Here is a 22,293-nt window from a genome sequence, read left to right as displayed (position 1 = left end):
TGTTATCGAACTGAATAACATTAGGTAATTAGAAAGCCGTTATGGAAGGGATGTCAAATGGTACAATAGTGTAAAGAGAACTGCTGAACCTAAAGACTGGAGAGGATAACAGCGTAATTGTTTTCGAGAGCTCATGTCGACAAAGCAGATTGCGACCTCGATGATGGATTAAGAAAAATTTTGGGTGCAGGAGCCAAATAATTAGATCTCTTCGACCTTTAAATTCTTACATGATCTGGGGTTCAGACCGGCGTGAGCCAAGTTGGTTTGCAGTACTAGAAGAAATGAAAAACTCTCTGCTGTGTAGAAAGCAATATGGCAAAAGATGAACGAACCAAGGAAAATATCAGAAGTGAAAATATCAAGATTAGTGTGTGTAGGAAAAGAACGCGAGTTACACCAAATACTGACAGAGAATCATGAAGGCATCCGTTAAACTAGAACCTTAAACAATTTAAAGACACATTGAGCATTAATCGACCGTGAATGTTTCAAAAATCGAAAAAGGTTTTCCAGAGACGTGTAGTGGTTTCTGAAAAACCTTTAATGTTAGTCTGAAGTACTGAATTGCGTAGAAATGAAACATGCATAGTGGAGCAGATTAAACTGTAATGCTTTATAATAAGTTTTAATGACTAAGTGGGCAAATAAATCTCGTAATGAAGAGTACTATAAAGGAAGAAGTTCACGAGAAGAAAGAACAGGCCAGTAGAACATCATTAGCGATGTTGTACATTTGTAAGTAGCAGTAATAGAAATTCTCTGAAGTGTTCAGCAAACACCATAGTCAGATGTTGTTGGATGCAATATTGACTTAAAAACACCGTAACGCTATGTCGGCCTGAAACGTTAACGAATATCACGAAAGATGGCTGTTATTTGAATCTAGCTCCTCTCGAAGAGCGACCTCTCGTCTTTGCCATTTTTGTACCTCATTGATGATTTAAATGTCCCGTCGTTTGTCTTAACTATACCAGGAGAGAGCTTTTATGGCTAATTTAGTAAAACTGTGCTTTTCCGATTAGTGAGTTTCGACAGTGAGGCTACGAAGAACTTAGAAATCAGCAGACGTGTTAAAACACTTCAGAATGTCATATAGGAGCTTTTGCTTTATATAGACAAAAATGACTGCCGCAGGACGTAAAAATAAATCAGATATATCGCCTCTAAGGATCTTGACGTCGACAGGACGTTGAACCCTGGCATTTTTCCCTATTTGCTGACAGCAGAATTCGTCGTTGGCCGATTGAATTGTAGCGATGCGAAGAAACGAACAACACAATTCTTGCTTACTTAGGCACAGGATGAAATGATGGTAGATAAGAAAATATTCTGACAGAAAGTTATTTTAGGTAGTACACGAATCTATTTTCCTCTACCATCTCATCATTTTTCTGAGTATGGGCAGTTGAAAATAGAACATCACTTTCACTATTGTTTGCTCAAACAGTAAGAAAATGTCAGAGAAAATTGCGATTGGTGTGGGGTTAGTTGCTCAAAACAAAGTAGCAATTCTACTTTTCGCCCAAGCCGTTGACAGAAGAACTAAGTTCCCTGAAAGACAGAACCAGAAATTTTTAATTTGCTTATCTTCATAGAATGACAATCCGACGTAAATTGCTTTTGGTACATTGGTAAGAACTTGAGAAACGTCTCAGTTATATTTTCAAATTCCTCACGTAGGCTTGATCTCCCAAAGAACCTGTGAGACAGAGGACAATAATGACGTGTATATCCATTCAGTTATCGCTTTCCCTGTATTTAGATTGGAGATTACATAAGGAATTATTGATAAACACTTATCGACGAAAAGCGTACAGTGTAATTCATGTCGATGAAGTATTGATGAGGTACCTACATATTTCTGACAGTTACAGATTAAACTTTCTTCAGACAGGTCATTGCGTAGGTAATTCAGTCCTGAAGGTCATTCTACTGTTGTTGCTTGATAATTTCTTACTGTTCAGTATCAGCTGTTTTGAGAAATACAGCATAAGAGGTACTAACTCATAACTTTTCAGCTGCAGATGAAGCTTGCGTTTTTTTTTTGAGTATTCTTTTTTTTAGGACTCGTATACGCGGCAATATTGAAACACTCTTTCAGTTGTCTTGCTTCCCATGTATAGTTTTCTGGTGATTTTGATTTTCCTATCTGCTTCCCGTCATTATGCCGTGGCGACCTCTTCCTCTTTTCTTTGTCGTTACTAATGATTTGAAGTTAACATTTTATGCTGATGTATTATTATAGTTATTTTTAATATTTTTGTTATTCCTGTTATTTAAGCAACATCTAACATCATCCATGAAACAATGTAGATTTTACCTTTTATTTCATGCAGTAGGAATAGAAAAAAAAATAATGGCGACGAAATGTTATTTCCTACTTAAACACATACTCCGCTACTTAAGTATTTTACAGATATGAAAAAATCAGTTTCAACGATTGTAAATTAGTTTTGCTGCTATGGGTTTCCGACGTGCTTGTACCAAAGTTTCTACACTACTTTCAATGTTTTGTTTTTGTTTTTAGGGGTAGGAGACTGTATTATCAGAAGGAACCAGAGTCTGTGAACATGGCAGTTAACATCGTGCGTTTCTATATTATCAGAGAACGCGACGGTCGGGGCTGCTGTGCCGTCATGTCGTCGGCTTCCTCACCGGTTCGCAGGGCCACGGCAGCAATCAATGAGCCGCACCTGCTACTGTTTCAGCGGCGCTGCGGGTGCTACCTGGCCGAGAACGGGCGAGTACCACACACGTGAGCTATTTCCGCGAGAGACCACGCTTTCCCGGCGAGATCGCTTGTGGCACATGCGCACTCGGCACCTACCTGAGCAGTCAGCGGCCGTGGCGACGGCTGTGGCCACCGCAGCAGTGTCGCTCCGCCCGCACGCCGCGCTGCGCCGCCATGATGCCGGCCGCGGCGACGGCCGCTTGGTGGCTCTGCCGGCGACCAGCTGACCGACACGAGCGCTACTCGCGGTTCGCGCGTAGTTGGAACGGGCGACAGTGTTTTGTTCTGCTAATCGTATTGCAACACAGTGTTTCGCAGCAAGTGATCTCTGTTCACAACGGAGATCGACTCAAAAATCAGCCGTGTAGTAACGTTTTCGGTTGGTTCATAGGTTCGTAGCGTGTTTGTTTTCCAATTGCTATGGGTTTATTATCGATTGTCGTTTTTTATTTGTGGTTCACTGTTGCCACATGAGTTAACAGACTGTCGGTTTGATATCGGCAGGCAGTATGTAGAGCTATGGACGCTACAAAATGGAGTACCAAGCGGAGAAATCGGAAAGTTTCCAACAGTTCAATAGAGCACTGACAGTAGCAGAGGTATCCGGAAACATTTGCCATTATCCACACTGGCATTGGGATAATTCCATCGGAGAGGGCACGCCAAGAAAGCGGTTTCCTCGTTTTAAAGAAGAGTTTTTTGACGTTAGTGACAATCCACGTTCAGGAAGACCTTCAGGGTATGATGAAGATCGTCGAAATGCATTAATCCACAATGATCCACTCGAGAAATATGATGAATTGTGATTGTACTAACATAGTGCGACATTTGCATTAAATGCGGAAGGTTCAAAAATCGGGTGTATGGATACGACATGCTCTAAGCCAAAATCACAAAAATCAGCAGGTGTCCATTTGCGTGTTTTTACTTGCTCGTCATCAATTGGCTCGTGAACAACACCGATCATTCTTATCCTGTGTCGTTACTGGCAATGAGATAAAAGAAAGGAATGGTTGAGCTCAGACAAAGCAGCAACTCCCAGAGGTTTTCATCACTGGTGCCATTTATTGTAAACAACAGAGAAGTCTTGCAGACGCAATCTCGGAACAGCAACCAGGAAGAATGCATGAAGTGATGCTAGTCTACGATAACGCCCGCCCGCACTCTCCAAGAACTTCCTTTCCGGATGAAAGTGCGCTCCGAACATGGTTCGACGAGTTCTACGCCTCAAAACCATGTGATTTCTATAGTCGAAAAGTTATCCCAGCGTTGGCAGACTGTTGTAAAAAGTGAAGGGGAATGTACTATTGATGAACAAAGTCTCTGTTATGTTTACCTGTTGTTTTTATTAAACTAATGGAAAAACGCTACAAGTTACATGAAACTAATAGTTCATTTACCTTCTACTGTCTGTGTGACTTAGTACAATACGAATTGGAAGTTTGCATCGTGAGAGCACTTACCTGTTCATTACAAAGAGAGAATTGCCATTTTGGATACTAATCATTCAACTGACACCATGTAGTAACACACAAAAAGAAATTACTATATAGCCTGTGCACAGTGTAGCATTACACCATATAAGAAATACCGCGATAATTATTTCTGAAATATGTAACTAAATTACTAAACTAATGCTGCCAAAAAACTGAAAGAGGAAAGAAAGTCAGAAATATGAAACTAACGCTGTGTACAGTCCAATTACAGTTCATTTTGGAAGACATGAACGTTTTGGAATTTCTCTGGCCGAGTTAGTCTCTTAAAATTTCCAGGAACATCAGGTGTATAGAAGACATTGCAATTAATTTTGTCCAAGTCACGTCAGATATTTATATAAAGGCGTATTTATAAAAAGAAATTTTACACACGTTTCGCTTCAGTTACCGTTTAAAACAGGAAGTTCAAATGGCTCTAAGCACTATGGGACTTAACATCTGAGGTCATCAACCCCCTAGACCTAGAAGTACCTAAACCTAACTAACCTAGGGAAATCACACACATCCATGCCCGAGGTAGGATTCGAACCTGCGACCGTAGCAGCAGCGCAGTTCCCGACTGAAGCGCCTAGAACAGCTCGGCCACAGCGGCCGGCAAAACAGGAAGTAGAAGTAACAATTCAACAATACTAAAATCCTATTGCACCACTAGCAGGTGCTAAGAAATCATTTATTGTTGCTGTCAGTTTCGACTGCTGTAAATCAAGCAATAATATCAGGTACATGATGCAAGAATTCAATGCTTCCATCCTGTATAAACTTGTAATGTGTCGGAACAATATCACTGTTAGATGTCTGAAGCAAATGGATGTTGTAAGCAATGCTTCAATGCTAATTATTCAGTTCTGCTGTCAGTGTATATATTTGATGTTTGTGTAGACAGGCGCGGGACGTCACGTGTGTATCCCACACGGGTACTGTGACTAAAAGCTTTCTTGAACATGATGGTGGTTTATAACAGTCGATACTAGTAGGAGTGATAAACATTTTAGTAGCACCTGATGGCGGTGCAATTAGATTTTCAGTACACACCAACTGCTGAAAATACTTCAATAAAACCTAAGTTTACATGAGCACAAGAAACGAAAAACAGCTTAGTGTTTTCTTGTGTGGGAGAGTAGCAAACATTAGCTAGTTCATGAGCAGACAGCACAAAATTATTGAACCACCATGACATCATAGGTTAAAATTGGGCCAGCCACCGTGGCCGAGCGGTTCTAGGCGCTCCAGTCTGGAGCCGCGCGATCGCTACAGTCGCAGGTTCGAATCTTGCCTCGGGCATGGATGTGTGTGACGTCCTTAGGGTAGTTAGGTTTAAGTAGTTCTAAATTCTAGGGGACTGATGACTTCAGATGTTAAGTCCCTTAGTGTTCAGAGTCATTTGAACCATCTGTTAAAATTGGCACTACTCTTTATTTCCAAGCAGTGTTAACACTATTGAAGTGGTTATAGATCTCTGACGAAGATGATGTCTTATGAATCATTATTTAGCTTGTGAAGTCAAGCGGGAACTGGTGGAAATACTATACGGAACCAACGATGTTAACCAGCGGAAAATGTGTTACGTGTGATACGTATGTCTGTATGCAATCACTCTAAGAACCGCTACAGAGCATTCAAAGGTGCCCATACGATAGCCTGGGAGGGGAGGGGGTGGGGGGGAGGGGGTGGGGGGTGGGGTGTTAGACCAGGGAAATATAGTATTTTTAATATTTTACAAGACGAATGGCGACTTCTAAATAGCCACAAAAAAGTTCTAGTTCCGTGCTTAACAGCGATTTCTAATTGATTTTCTTGAAAGCAAGACACAGGACTGCACTATATTTTTTCCTTTTCCTGAGAACTATGGGGTCCACTTTCGAGATGGGCGGTACGTCGAGACATGCCGTTCGTAGGAAGCGTACTCATATTGACTTATATGTGCAGGCTGATAGTTGCTCAACGTGAAGGTGTACTTCGTACCTTGGTTCACAGAGCCCATGTCATCTAGAACCCTGAGAGTTTGTCAGCTGAGTTAGCCCACTAGATATCATCTTTCGCCTGAGTGGGTACAGCGAAAGATGAGACTCGGTTTGGGCTATCGACCAAATGTGCATCGGATGAGTGGTGATAATACCAAGGCGACTCCAAAGTCTATTGCATCTTTCTCCTCACGCAGGGAGAATTCCGAACAGGATTAGCCGTATCTTCCGGAAACATGATGCGAAGTGTGTTTTTCCAATACCATCTAAGATCGGGGTTCTTTCACATTCCGTAAAAGGTGACGTTGGGTTGCGTAAGGCGGGTGTCTACCGTATTCCTTGGAGTTGTGGCATGTCGTATGTTGGTCAGACTATCAGGACCTTGAAGAACGGGTGTACTGAGTATAAACGGCACGTACGCTTACAACAGCCGAGTAAATCTACCATTGCTGAACACTGTCTTGGCACTGGTCATCCTATGGACGTCCATCGTATGGAATATAACACGCAGATTCTGAGATGCACTTCCAACTATTGGGATAGTGTTATTAAGGAAGCTGTTGGAATTAAAGTGATTTTATACACTCCTGGAAATGGAAAAAAGAACACATTGACACCGGTGTGTCAGACCCACCATACTTGCTCCGGACACTGCGAGAGGGCTGTACAAGCAATGATCACACGCACGGCGCAGCGGACACACCAGGAACCGCGGTGTTGGCCGTCGAATGGCGCTAGCTGCGCAGCATTTGTGCACCGCCGCCGTCAGTGTCAGCCAGTTTGCCGTGGCATACGGAGCTCCATCGCAGTCTTTAACACTGGTAGCATGCCGCGACAGCGTGGACGTGAACCTTATGTGCAGTTGACGGACTTTGAGCGAGGGCGTGTAGTGGGCATGCGGGAGGCCGGGTGGACGTACCGCCGAATTGCTCAACACGTGGGGCGTGAGGTCTCCACAGTACATTGATGTTGTCGCCAGTGGTCGGCGGAAGGTGCACGTGCCCGTCGACCTGTGACCAGACCGCAGCGACGCACGGATGCACGCCAAGACCGTAGGATCCTACGCAGTGCCGTAGGGGACCGCACCGCCACTTCCCAGCAAATTAGGGACACTGTTGCTCCTGGGGTGTCGGCGAGGACCATTCGCAACCGTCTCCATGAAGCTGGGCTACGGTCCCGCACACCGTTAGGCCGTCTTCCGCTCACGCCCCAACATCGTGCAGCCCGCCTCCAGTGGTGTCGCGACAGGCGTGAATGGAGGGACGAATGGAGACGTGTCGTCTTCAGCGATGAGAGTCGCTTCTGCCTTGGTGCCAATGATGGTCGTATGCGTGTTTGGCGCCGTGCAGGTGAGCGCCACAATCAGGACTGCATACGACCGAGGCAAACAGGGCCAACACCCGGCATCATGGTGTGGGGAGCGATCTCCTACACTGGCCGTACACCACTGGTGATCGTCGAGGGGACGCTGAATAGTGCACGGTACATCCAAACCGTCATCGAACCCATCGTTTTACCATTCCTGGACCGGCAAGGGAACTTGCTGTTCCAACAGGACAATGCACGTCCGCATGTATCCCGTGCCACCCAACGTGCTCTAGAAGGTGTAAGTCAACTACCCTGGCCAGCAAGATCTCCGGATCTGTCCCCCATTGAGCATGTTTGGGACTGGATGAAGCGTCGTCTCACGCGGTCTGCACGTCCAGCACGAACGCTGGTCCAACTGAGGCGCCAGGTGGAAATGGCATGGCAAGCCGTTCCACAGGACTACATCCAGCATCTCTACGATCGTCTCCATGGGAGAATAGCAGCCCGCATTGCTGCGAAAGGTGGATATACACTGTACTAGTGCCGACATTGTGCATGCTCTGTTGCCTGTGTCTATGTGCCTGTGGTTCTGTCAGTGTGATCATGTGATGTATCTGACCCCAGGAATGTGTCAATAAAGTTTCCCCTTCCTGGGACAATGAATTCACGGTGTTCTTATTTCAATTTCCAGGAGTGTAGATAGAGATGGTGGTTTTTGTTTAAATTCTGCATGGAATCTTGCTCTCTCCCTTGTCAAAAACAACAGAAGGACAGATTTTATGCTACCTCCGCGTTGATTTCACCATCGATACTTTCATCTTTGTTTTGTGATGACACTAGCGTTTGCAGTGCGTGCATGTGGGTGTGATATCTTTCTGGCGTTTCTCTGAAATCCGAGGTATTAAATTCCCGTACGGAGCTCTTACGTGCTGAAGTTTTGTCTTGAAAATGACAGTGTGTACGCCTGTAAAAATGTTGGCGATTGTCGACAAGGTCACCCAGCTGCATTCCCGTATTTTATTTGAACATTGTATACGACAGGAGAAACTCAGGTCTCACGCTGATGCATCCTGTTTTTGTCCTCATCGCTGCATTTAGCTAAACTTCGATTTTTCTCACGTGTGGACTATTAATCCATACTGGACCACAGTATCCGGAAGCAGTGCAGACGAGAACAACGGAAGAACATTGATGTGTCGGATCTCTAGCGTCCCATGAGGTAGCAGTTAACATCTGTATGATGTTAATGCGCGATCTCGTCTTTGCTGCGGTATTTTCTGTGTGTTTCTTGTGCGACAAGGTTCTGTCAACAGTTACACCTAAATATTTTGGGAATTTTTGTTGACGGAGGAGTTTATCGATAAAGGCGACGTTTAGCTATGCATTGGCCATTCTATTATTAAGACGAAAACAGCTAACTTCGGTCTTCGCTGAATCGGTGTCGCCCTCCACTTTTTGAAATATACATACATTGTTCTTAGCTACGCAAAGAGTACCTTTCCACCAGCCTCAACACTGTTGAATGGGCAAAGCTAGATCGTCCTCATAAACGGACTTTCTCGATACTGTTACAAAGAGATCAGGTGTGGATAAGTTGAACAGAATTAGTACCAAAACTGAACGCTACAGAACACTGCTGTTATGTTTTTTTCTGTTCGTTTAATCGACTGCCGAGGACAACTTGGGAATATCTCTCAGCCAACATGTTTTTTAAGGGTAATGCCAAGCCGTAGGACGACTAGAACCAACGCACTGTACCTCGAAATTTGACTGCATTCTGCGGGCGTGCTTCAAGTTTCAGTCGTGTAAATTGCAAAGATAATTTACACATCTCTAACGGTAAACATTGCGCTCGATAGAAAGAGACATTGCCACTCGTCTGATGGTGTGAGCCTTCGATAGAAGACATGCGCCTACGAGGTTCCGAGCAAGAGGTTCATTGTGGGGGACACTGACAACCGGACACTCACTTTGCGTGTTGCCTAGTCCAAAGCTGGCAAAAGAAGGCTGAGTGATGCTGCCGGGTCCTACGTAAGGACTCGGTGTCTTATGGAAAACAACTTTCTATCGTGGCTGCTCTATTTTCTGTAACAAACGTAAAAGCACATTTCTAAAAAAGTAGATTTATTTTATATGTCAGTGATCAGTAGATAATATAATTCCGTTACATTACCATTATCTGGTTATTTCTAACCGTCAGCTACCTTCGAACCGAGGTATACCGACTAGGACTGTTGATGCTTTCGAAAATATCGGGATCCAGTATATCGATATTTAAAAGTGTCTTTCCGGCCCTCGATATATCGCGAAAATGTTTCGATATATCGACGGAAAAGGTACCGAAGCTGTGGCTTATAAAAATATCGGCCGTACGGTATAAATATACTGCCTGTTTTAGAGCTATATGTTTATGTATTGATTTATTATTAGATATTCTGTACATGAACATCCTAGCAGCCTGCTTATCCCACTTACAGCAATAACTGAGAGGAAAACGATGCATGTTCACGCTTGGCGATAAACACTTTGCTAACAATATTAACTGCATGTAAGTGACACAATAAAATGTGTCCGTCGGGCCCGCCGGTCGGTTTCGTCACATATCGATATTCCCGGAACACTTCATGTCTTTCTCTATTTTTTCATTTTTCCAAACGCCAGCGACCTAGAGTTTGTGTCTCTAGCACAATCAGTAGTTCCGACTCCACTCGACATAGCTTTCCAACCACGCTTTTCTCTGTTATCGGCGAGGATTAGCCCTTATTGTTAACGAGACCTTTTTTGTTGCTTTTACATGATAATTGTGACAACTTGTTTCAGGTGCGGGATTACAGACTATTAAGCAGTTCCAGGGTTCAAAACCTTGTGTAATTAATATTAGGTAATAATCTCCATTATCCCGCATAGTGTGGCAACGTGTTACGTCAATCTCTGGCTGTATGTTTTCGCTCACGAAGATTATAGTTTCGTGTCATCGCATTCTGTAGCAACTAGTATGATCCCTTGAAAAATATGCAAATCGAAATTTGTAGCACATATTGATTTAGACAAAAATGCTTTAAAATTTTGAATTGTCAGGGATAAAGTAAAGAGAGGAGGAGGAGATTAGTGTTTAACGTCCCGTCGACAACGAGGTCATTAGAGACGGAGCGCAAGCTCCGGTGAGGGAAGGAAATCGGCCGTGCCCTTTCAAAGGAATCATCCCGGCATTTATCTGAAGCGATTTAGGGAAATCACGGAAAACCTAAATCAGGATGGCCGGAGACGGGATTGAACCGTCGTCCTCCCGAATGCGAGTCCAGTGTGCTAACCACTGCGCCACCTCTGTCGGTTTAGGTAAAGAGACTAAGAAGTATCCACAAGTTGTACGGTAACTATGCTGGAGCTATGCAAGTGGAAGGATATGAAAAGAAGGCAGTGGTTAAGAATGTCAGTGTTATTGCAATTCAGTCAGATGAGTTTGTAACCTACCCACACTATTTGGGTAATGGATGGAGGTTGTGACAGTACAGTGAGATGATGTGTAGCATATCTGTACTATTTTGGCAGGGAACGTTCTGTTTAAGTTATACTTTAAAGAAATGGGTCGCCAGATAAAGCACACTGCCATGAATAAATGAGAGGGGGACGCACTGTGGCTATACTTCAATTTTAATCTCATAAAAAATATTCTTTATTAAATATGGAAAGGATGACTCCTTCCAAGAGCTATTGCAGATGAGGCTTTGTTCGATGGCCTGCAACGGAAACGACATGGCTTCTAGTTCCTCATAGCTTCCCAAAACAACTCTCTGATCATTTAGCTACATGACCATCAATAGACATACAGCAACTTCACTATATCAAGATCAAATATATTTAAATAATATGCTATCATATTCAAATTACCAGAGTGGAATCGTAATGGGATTGGGGAATCGTCAATTAAAGCTCAAGGGTCATCATGAACCCACACGTGTGGGTAGTAGCTTTTGCTGTAGTTAATATTTAAGAATCTTCGGACCGTTTTTTACTGAAATAGGTCTTGTGAATTGATGCGATTCACAGCGAATGAAGATTCTTCAAGTTGCTTCAGCTGTTTTGTAGGACTACAAAGCTAAAACGGCTTGAAGAATCTCCATTCACTATGAAACCCATCAGTTCATAAGATCTTTTTTAATAAAAAAATTTATTTGAAGACTCTTAAAGAATAACAATGTACTTTTTTTAAACTGTGGCTGTCCTATGTACAGAATAGTACGTTCATAAGATCTTTTTTGAATAAAAAACGGTTTGAAGACTCTTAAATAATAACAATGTACTTTTAGCTGTGACTGTCCTATGTACAGAATAGTACGTTTTGCTGTAGTGCTTAGCAGACCTGCTTCATCAGAACGCTCTCAATCTCGAAGTATATACACTCCTGGAAATGGAAAAAAGAACACATTGACACCGGTGTGTCAGACCCACCATACTTGCTCCGGACACTGCGAGAGTGCTGTACAAGCAATGATCACACGCACGGCACAGCGGACACACCAGGAACCGCGGTGTTGGCCGTCTAATGGCGCTAGCTGCGCAGCATTTGTGCAGCGCCGCCGTCAGTGTCAGCCAGTTTGCCGTGGCATACGGGGCTCCATCGCAGTCTTTAACACTGGTAGCATGCCGCGACAGCGTGGACGTGAACCGTATGTGCAGTTGACGGACTTTGAGCGAGGGCGTATAGTGGGCATGCGGGAGGCCGGGTGGACGTACCGCCGAATTGCTCAACACGTGGGGCGTGAGGTCTCCACAGTACATCGATGTTGTCGCCAGTGGTTGGCGGAAGGTGCACGTGCCCGTCGACCTGGGACCGGACCGCAGCGACGCACGGATGCACGCCAAGACCGTAGGATCCTACGCAGTGCCGTCGGGGACCGCACCGCCACTTCCCAGCAAATTAGGGACACTGTTGCTCCTGGGGTATCGGCGAGGACCATTCGCAACCGTCTCCATGAAGCTGGGCTACGGTCCCGCACACCGTTAGGCCGTCTTCCGCTCACGCCCCAACATCGTGCAGCCCGCCTCCAGTGGTGTCGCGACAGGCGTGAATGGAGGGACGAATGGAGACGTGTCGTCTTCAGCGATGAGAGTCGCTTCTGCCTTGGTGCCAATGATGGTCGTATGCGTGTTTGGCGCCGTGCAGGTGAGCGCCACAATCGGGACTGCATACGACCGAGGCACACAGGGCCAACACCCGGCATCATGGTGTGGGGAGCGATCTCCTACACTGGCCGTACACCACTGGTGATCGTCGAGGGGACACTGAATAGTGCACGGTACATCCAAACCGTCATCGAACCCATCGTTCTACCATTCCTAGACCGGCAAGGGAACTTGCTGTTCCAACAGGACAATGCACGTCCGCATGTATCCCGTGCCACCCAACGTGCTCTAGAAGGTGTAAGTCAACTACCCTGGCCAGCAAGATCTCCGGATCTGTCCCCCATTGAGCATGTTTGGGACTGGATGAAGCGTCGTCTCACGCGGTCTGCACGTCCAGCACGAACGCTGGTCCAACTGAGGCGCCAGGTGGAAATGGCATGGCAAGCCATTCCACAGGACTACATCCAGCATCTCTACGATCGTCTCCATGGGAGAATAGCAGCCCGCATTGCTGCGAAAGGTGGATATACACTGTACTAGTGCCGACATTGTGCATGCTCTGTTGCCTGTGTCTATGTGCCTGTGGTTCTGTCAGTGTGATCATGTGATGTATCTGACCCCAGGAATGTGTCAATAAAGTTTCCCCTTCCTGGGACAATGAATTCACGGTGTTCTTATTTCAATTTCCAGGAGTGTATGTTGTACGCGTGTTCTTATGCTGTGTATAACATGCCGATATGGTCTTAGGACATGTAAGCTATATAACAGCTCACGTATTTCATTCATTTTACGTTTTCATTGCCTTCCATTAGTTTTACTTTTTTATTTTCATTTCCGTATAGATTCTTTTTAGTTCCGGTAAGACTTTTCACGAGCGGATGCATTATCAGACGAATTTTTTTCCTCATTTTATGCCCTGTTGTGGCAGTTGACTAGTGAAGTTTATTCAACTGCATTTTTACGTGAGTTCAGACATATATTATTATACGAGCATGCATGGCTGCATGATTTAGAACCCTGCTCCATTACGTTACCGTTCGTTACACGTCCTTTGTTCAGTTCTCTTCATATCATCCGATGATGCCTCGCAAGGGCAAGTAGAGTAACTGATATCGATAAAAACAATTTTGCCACCGAGACTGGGGCTATTCAAAAAAATATCATGAGCGGTTGCTGTGCCAGGCAGCAGATGATGGGATGGAACCAGCATTACCTCGCATGTGGTTCATTCACTTTTAAATTGACACGATTTAAAGTACTATTAAACACACATACGAAACAAAAGAAGACAGTTTCCCGCTATTAATGTATCCCAGTACAACCTGTACGTGGGAGAGTAACATGCTGTTATTATAATTACTCAGCATTATCAGTAAGAGAGCGATATCTATATCTACGTAAAATGACTTCTAAATAGAAGTTTTATTACCCAGATAGCTTTTGATATATATTCTGATTACTAGTTTCAGAAAAGTAATTAAACGATTTCTGTGCACGAGCATGGGGAATACAACGGGCATTATCGGACTTCTGATACGAGGGACATAATCGTGCATTTGCACATACATTCACTGAATCTTTCGCGACAAACATTCCATTATAACGCTACGACATAAAGTGCTACGATACATGAACAGAGAGACACCACTACACCAACAAGACAGTTTTAAGTTCCCGAAAACTGTTACGTCTCAGAAAACCGCGAGTCCGGACATCGCCTACTATTGCACAAGATTAACTAATGACTACGAAAGTGGAAATGTTCAAATGGCTCTGAGCACTATGGGATTTAACTTCTGAGGCCATCAGTCCCCTAGAACTTAGTACTACTTAAACCTAACTAACCTAAGGACATCACACACATCCATGCCCGAGGCAGGATTCGAACCTGCGATTGTAGCGGTCGCGCGGATCCAGACTGTAGCGCCTAGAACCGCTCTGCCACTTCAGCCAGCACCAAAGTGGACCTTGTCCCACTATTGGTATTGTGGATGCCGGCGAATTGTCTGAGGGACACATGGCAGCTCATCGATGGATTGTCACCAAGAAAACCAATTAAAATGTTGATGTGCAATACCTCGAATAGTGAAACCTGATTGTTAGGTAGTCAGAGGTAACCAACGGCAAGAACGCGAGTCGTACACGCCTCAAATGGTACGTATGATTTGAATAACCAAAGCTATCTAATGATTTATACCCTCATCCAATGTAGTTTGGACAGTGATACGCGTTACCCAGCAATCCCATAAAGACACGAATATTCTAAGTTCATTAACACAAAAAGACTGCAAACCTTGAATTCAGGTGAAGCGCGCCGACTCGCAATGATTATTCCAGCAGACTGAGAAATGATTTATTCCTATAAGCGTTGCCTAAATGTCTACTTCCTTTGTACAATCGTTACTTGTGGCCCAGCGGCCCTTACACAAAGCAATCATGCGAGTGAACGAAACGTTCTCCTGAATGTTTGGTTTGCAAACTTCTAAGCATTGAAACATCGACAAAATGTACACTGAGGTGACAAAAGCCATCGTGTCGGACCTCCTTTTGCCCGGCACAGTACACCAACTCGACGTGGCATGGACTCAAGTCGCTGGAGGTACCCCGCAGAAATATTGAGCCGGTGGAATATTTTTTATACGAACTCATCTCTCGATTATGTCCCGTGAATGGTGAATGGGAATCATTTCCGGCGATCTGGGTGGCCAAATCATTCGTTCGAATTGTCCAGAATATTCTTCAAACCAAAAGCGAACAACTATGACCCAATCACATGGCGTTTTTTCATCGGAACATGAAGTCCATGAATGGCTGCAAGTGATCTCCAACCAGCCGGACACAACCTCTTTCAGTCAATGATCGGTTCAGATGGACTAGAGGGCCCAGTCCATTCAGTGTAAACACAGCTCACACCATTATGGTGCCACCACCAGCTCGCACAGTGCCTTGTTGGTAACTTGAGTCTACGCCTTCGTGGGGTCTGCACCACAGTTGAGTCCTACCATCAGCTCTTACTAATTGAAATAGGGTCTCGTCTGACTAGCCCACGGACATTTAAGTAGTCCAGGGTCCAACCGATGTGGTACTACAATTCTTTTATCTAGGCGGCTCGCGCATGCGCGTCCAGACGCGGGAGATTGCTGTGTTGCCAGTTGCACGCGCCAAGAGAAGCAGCGCCATAGTATAGAATAGTTCGCAAACTTACGTTTAGGGGAGAGCGCGCAGTTTATGAAGTAAAGCCACCACGGCCGCATTAACCCTTTCGCTGCTACAGAGACGTGCTCCCCGCATTCCGTGCTGTGCGCGATTTTGTCATCACTGCATTGCTCGCCTGTGCAGACACATGGTGTTCTGACTGATTTGACATACTTATCATTCGATTTCACACAAACTATTTGGCCCAAAAATTTGATTTTTACACATCTTCTTGACTGATACCTTCCCCCCATAAATGACTTAATTTTGTATCGATGTTCAACGCAGTTATTGTGCAGCATTAAATGTAGTCAACCATTCACGAAATTTTGAAGAGTTTACAGAGGTAGAAGTCCACAGCGTATACTTTCCGTATGGTCGACTTTAGTTGCCACTAGAAATTTCAAAAAATTGCATTCAAATGAATAAAATTCATGAAGTAAGATACTTCGATATTGTTTTTAAATAAAGAAAATACTAAGCACTGAACAAGGTTTGAACGAAAAACCTTTAGCTTAGCAGTCTAACAGCTTAACCATTACGGTAATTCAGCTCGTCATTTTAAAGAATCACGCAAAATACCGACAAACACTGTTGGTATGACTATGAATTACGTTTCGTCGAAGTACAATAGGAAATAAACAATTACCGCTGTTCTTTATTGCGAAAAAGCGGTTAGTGAGAATGAATTTCCTTGCTATGGCCTGCATTATGAGGCTTATTGCTTGTTTGGTTTAATTAATTAATATAATATGAAGCAATTGGTATAAAAGAATGCTTTTTCCAAACTTTCTTTTGTAAAGTCTGCTATCAGGACATTGCTTTTCTTCAATTACTTTATTTGTGACTGAATGTTTCTAAAACTGAAGACGCTCGGCCATGCTCTGCACTGCAGTCGAACTCTGGCAACGTCGTTCTCTGTTCATTGGCTGACTGTGTTTTGTGACGTCAGATGCGCAGAGCGAACCTAAACTCGGCCGCCGTCGTAAATGACGCACACTTTAGCGCAAGAGAGGCGCTGCAGGAGACGTCGTGCTGTTAGCAAAGGCACTCGGTCGTCTGCTGCCACAGCCCATTAACACAAAATTTCGCCGCTCTGTTCTAACGGATATGTTCGTCATAGGTCCCACATTCATTTCTGCTCTTATTTCACGCAGTATCGATTGTCTGTTAGCACTGACAACTCTACGTAAATGTCGCTGCCCTAGGTCGTTAAGTGAAGGCTGCCGGACATTGCGTTGCCTGAAATTTTGTATTTCGGCTTACTTCTGACACTGTGGATCTCAGTACACTGAAACCCCTGACGATTTCCGAAATGGAATGTTCCATGCGTCTAATTCCAACTACCAATCCGCGTTCAAAGGCTGTTAATTCCCATCGTGCAGCCATAATAGCCTTGGAAAGTTTTCGCATGAACCGTTTGAGCGCAAATGACAGCTCCGCCCATGCACTGCCATTTTATACCTTATATAGTCTATACTATCGCTATCTGTATACATGAATATCGCTATCCCATGACTTTTGTCACCTCAGTGTAAACACCGAAAGAAAACTGACTGAACAACCTGAAAACGCTCTGAGGTAAAATGAAATGTCGTGTGGCTAGGGCCTCCCGTCGGGTAGACCGTTCGCCTGGTGCAGGTCTTTCGAGTTGACGCCACGTCGGCGACCTGCGTGTCGATGGGGATGAAATGATGATGATTAGGACAACACAACACCCAGTCCCTAAGCGGAGAAAATCTCCGACCCAGCCGGGAATCGAACCCAGGACCTTAGGATTGACATTCCGTCACGCTGACCACTCAGCTGCCGGGGCCGGACTCTGAGGTAAGAATATGAACGTACACGATGCAGAATGAAGAGTGGAGCGTATTCACATCCGTTTCACTCGTTCCCCAGGTCCCAAGCGCCGTTTCAAAGCGATTTCCGCACCCTATCTGCCTGTGGTTTTGGAGGGCGAAAGTTGCACCTAAGAAGCTTACTGTTCCCTGACCAACTTCGCCAGAACACCCCCTTTGCTACGTGCACAAAGAGCTGTGTAGGTCACTTCTCTGTCCACGCATTAATGTTTTAGGACTGGCAAACCTGCGTTAGCAGACACTCTACCCTACACCAAAAAAACAGACTCAACCTCATTTTGAAGCAGAGTACTTCATTTCTATAGACGCACAGGAAATAACACTATAAGTAGAAATGGAGGCACATTTATTCACTCTGTCATGGATTCAAATCGACTTACACGGATACTGTCTGAAAAACAGGTTATAATATGAATATCAATACCATTAAAATTAAGATTAGAAAATGACATACCAGAAGTAGTGGAAGTAGTGGAAATAATTAACGATGCAAGAAGTAAAGTCAAAGTAAAATAAAAACTTGCAATCCAAAGTAAAACTTTTCGAAAAAAAAGAGAACTATATTGATATCGGATATAAATTTAAGTGTTAGGAGGTCTTTATTGAATCTACTTTGTTTGTAGGGTAGACTTATTTGGAAGTGAAACATTAAAGATAAATAGTTCAGACAAGAAGGTGATAGAAGCTATAGAAATTTAGTAACACAGAAGAATGCTGAAGGTTGGATCTACGTCAACATCTGCATCACAGTCTGCAAGGTACGTTACGGTGTGTGTCGGAGGTACCACTAACCGATCCCCCATCTCTGTTCTATTCGCGAATGGAGCATGGTATGAATGATTGTTCGTAAGCGTCTGTACCAGCTCTAATTTCTCGAATTTTCTCGTCGTGGCCATTGCAAGAGATGTATTTGGGAGGAAGTACTATGTTGTCCGACTCTTCGCCGGCCGCCGGTGGCTGAGTGGTCCTAGGCTCTTCAGTCTGCAACCCCGCGACCGCTACGGTCGCAGGTTCGAATCCTGCCTCGGGCATGGATGTGTGTGATGTCCTTAGGTTAGTTAGGTTTAAGTAGTTCTAAGTTCTAGGGGACTGATGACCACAGATGTTAAGTCCCATAGTACTCAGAGCCATTTGAACCATTTTTCCGACTCTTCTGGGAAAGTGCTCACTCGAAGCTTCAATAATAAACCTCCCAGTGATGCACAACGCACCTCTTGTAACGTCTGCCAGCAGTCTGTTGATCATCTCTGTAACGCTCTAACGCCAACTCTACGATCCCGAGAGGAAACGTGCCCCTCTTCGTTTGATCTTCTCTATATCTTCTATCAGTTCCACCTGGTAAGGATCCCAGACAGATAAACAGTACTCAAGAATTGGTCGAACAAGCACTTTTTGTGGTGTCACCGCCAGACACCACACTTGCTAGGTGTTAGCTTAAATCGGGTCTAGTGTAGCAGGGGATACAAGCCGTGGGCTTTGGATAATGACGTCACAAGTCGCCAGAGAGCAGTTTACGATTTTCGCTTTTGCTGTTATGTTTCAGTTTCGTTTTTTTACTGATTGCTTAATAAAGTGGATCTGTTTATTCTATCTCGTGAGATTTTTTTTTAAAAAGCCAAAAAACACTTATCAGCCACTGAAGGGGGCTACAACACTAAGAAGAACCGCTTCTCGATTGGCGACTTGTGACGTCATTGTCCAAAGCCGACGGGTTGTATCCCATGCTACACTAGTCCCCTTAAATCGGCCGCGGTCCGTTTAGTACATGTCGGACCCGCGTGTCGCCGCTGTGTGATCGCAGACCGAGCGCCACCACAAGGCAGGTCTCGAGATACGATATAGCACTCGCCGTAGTTGTACGACGACTTTGCTAGCGACTACACTGACGAAGCCTTTCTCTCATTTGCCGAGAGACAGTTAGAATAGCCTTCAGCTAAGTCCATGACTACGACCTAGCAAGGCGCCATTAACCGTATCTGAAGATAGTCTTATTTGTATTATCAAGAGCGATGTACCACAAGGATCGAATAAAGTTAAGTATTCGAGGAGCTACATACTTTTCTTATTAGCATTCACTAATTATACTTTTCCAGAATTCACGCCCGTCTGCGTTAGATAGCGTGCATTTTAGGCTTCCTCTATCTACAAGGTGTTGGCAGATTTACCAACACATCACTTTTTATGCCTCTTCTGTCGTGGATAGGTTACATTTCCTTAAGATTCTTCCTTTGAATCTGCATATGTTATCTGCCTTTCCTACTAGTTGCTTGATGTTGTCATTTCATTTAAGACCACTCAGAACAGTTACTCCTATGTATTTTACGGTAGCTAATGTTACCAGCCTGCACCATTCATCAATCCTCAGCAGGTCATCCTGCAAATCTTTAATGTCTTCTGGCGTTGCTACTTTCTTATAGACAACCGCGTAACATGCGTAAATCGGATATCTGGTGAAGAGGTACTGAATCGAAACGAGGAGAAAAGAGCTTTGTGTAAAAGAAGTGATAGGTGGATGGGAAACATCGTGAGTCATCAAGGAATAGTTAATTTCGTTATGGAAGGAAATCTAAAGCGTAAAAATTGATGGAGAAGACTAAGAGTTGACTGCAGTAAACAGGGCCAAATGGATACATTCTATAGTAGTAACGACGTGATTAAGAGGCTCGCACAGGATATATTAGCGTGGAGAGCTGGTTTAATCCAGTCTTTGGACTGGAGACTACTACAAACAACAGCTCCCTAGGAATTAACTTTAGAAGCTATGTTACCCTGTTTACTTGCCGCAAAGAATGTGATCAGGGTGAATTTGTATGTACACTACTGGAAAAAATTAGTACACCTTTTTAAGGTATCCAGTTCACTCAATATTTATTATTGCAACAGTACATGTGGAATGCATGAAATGACTACATTTACAGATCAACACCACAAGCACTTCCGAGGTTCCAGGTATCGACCCATGTTGAAACACCCATATCAATTCGTGGTGTATTGTCCTGGGTTATGTTATGCCACGTCTGCTCAACCTGTTCATATAGTTCTGTAAGAGCTGCTGGTTGACGAGTCGCATGAGACACTTCTCGTGCCATCGTATTCGATTGGAAACAAGACCGGAGATCTGCTTGCCAGGGAAATTACTGCATGCCTTCATGAACACGTTGAGTTTCTTCAGGCTGTGTGTGGATGAGCATTGTCCAGTTGGAACAACACATCTTCCTATTGCAAGAACGACAAAAGAGCGGGCTGAAAATGTCCTGCACATACCGAGCGCTGGCTAGCGTCACCTCCAGAAACGCCAAAAGTGAACGAGAGTTGTAGCTTATCGCACTCCAGGCCATAAGGCCTGGATTGGGGCCATGTTGTCCTGAACGAATGCACTTTGCATCTAACGCGCAAAAGACCATCACTTGCGTGCAGGCAGAATCTTCTTTCGTTGCTGAAGACCGTGGTGCACCATTCCATTTTCCAAATAATTCTCTGACGGCCCCAATCGAGCCGTGCACGGCAATGCTGTGGCGTGACTGGAAGAGGAGCTAGAGGTGTGCGAGCCCTTATTCCCACTGGTAGTACCCGTTTTCTAGGGGTAGCGTCTTTGATTCATAATCAAAACGTCTTCGGTCCCGGGTTCGATCCCCGCCACTGCCTAAATTTTGATAAATAATCAGCATTGGCGGCCGAAGACTTCCGGCATAAGAAGTCAGCCTCATTCTGCCAACGGCCTTGTCAAAGAGGGCGGAGGAGCGGATAGAGGTTCAGGGCACTCTCTTGTCCTAGGGGTGGGAAATTGCCCCTAAAGGCGGAAGAATCAGCAATGATCAACGACATGAGGATGCAGAAGGCAATGGAAACCACTGCATTAAAGACACGTAACGTGTATCCACAGGACATGTGGCCTGTAATTGAAGAAGTGTCATGATGATCTCTCCATTGGCAAAAGATTCCGGAATAGTTCCCCATTCGGATCTCCGGGAGGGGACTGCCAAGGGGGAGGTTACCATGAGAAAAAGATTGAATAACCAACGAAAGGATAACGTTCTACGAGTCGGGGCGTGGAATGTCAGAAGCTTGAACGTGGTAGGGAAACTAGAAAATCTGAAAAGGGAAATGCAAAGGTTCAATCTAGACATAGTAGGGGTCAGTGAAGTGAAGTGGAAGGAAGACAAGGATTTCTGGTCAGATGAGTATCGGGTAATATCAACAGCAGCAAAAAATGGTATAACAGGTGTAGGATTCGTTATGAATAGAAAGGTAGGGCAGAGGGTGTGTTACCGTGAACGGTTCAGTGACCGGGTTGTTCTAATCAGAATCGACAGCAGACCGACACCGACAACGATAGTTCAGGTATACATGCCGACGTCGCAAGCTGAAGATGAACAGATAGAGAAAGTGTATGTGGATATTGAAAGGGTAATGCAGTATGTAAAGGGGGACGAAAATCTAATAGTCAGGGCGACTGGAATGCAGTTGTAGGGGAAGGAGTAGAAGAAAGGGTTACAGGAGAATATGAACTTGGGGCAAGGTATGAAAGAGGAGAAAGACTAATTGAGTTCTGTAACAAGTTTCAGCTAGTAATAGCGAATACCCTGCGAATACCCTGTTCCAGAATCACAAGAGGA

General features: G+C 44.4%; 1 protein-coding gene across 1 annotated transcript in view; it reads right to left on the bottom strand.

The window, feature by feature from the left end:
• LOC126481468 (transmembrane protein 229B-like) overlaps positions 1–2,919 on the bottom strand; it is a 180,137-nt gene extending 177,218 nt beyond the window's left edge. The window contains exon 1 of the mRNA XM_050105245.1: positions 2,831–2,919. The gene's annotated coding sequence lies outside the window, so the exon portion shown is untranslated. The remainder of the gene's footprint in view (positions 1–2,830) is intronic.
• Positions 2,920–22,293: the final 19,374 nt, after the last annotated feature.

Source organism: Schistocerca serialis, chromosome 5, assembly GCF_023864345.2.
Source record: "Schistocerca serialis cubense isolate TAMUIC-IGC-003099 chromosome 5, iqSchSeri2.2, whole genome shotgun sequence".
Classification (NCBI taxonomy): Eukaryota; Metazoa; Arthropoda; class Insecta; order Orthoptera; family Acrididae; genus Schistocerca; species Schistocerca serialis.
This window is presented reverse-complemented; position numbering and strand designations above follow the sequence as displayed.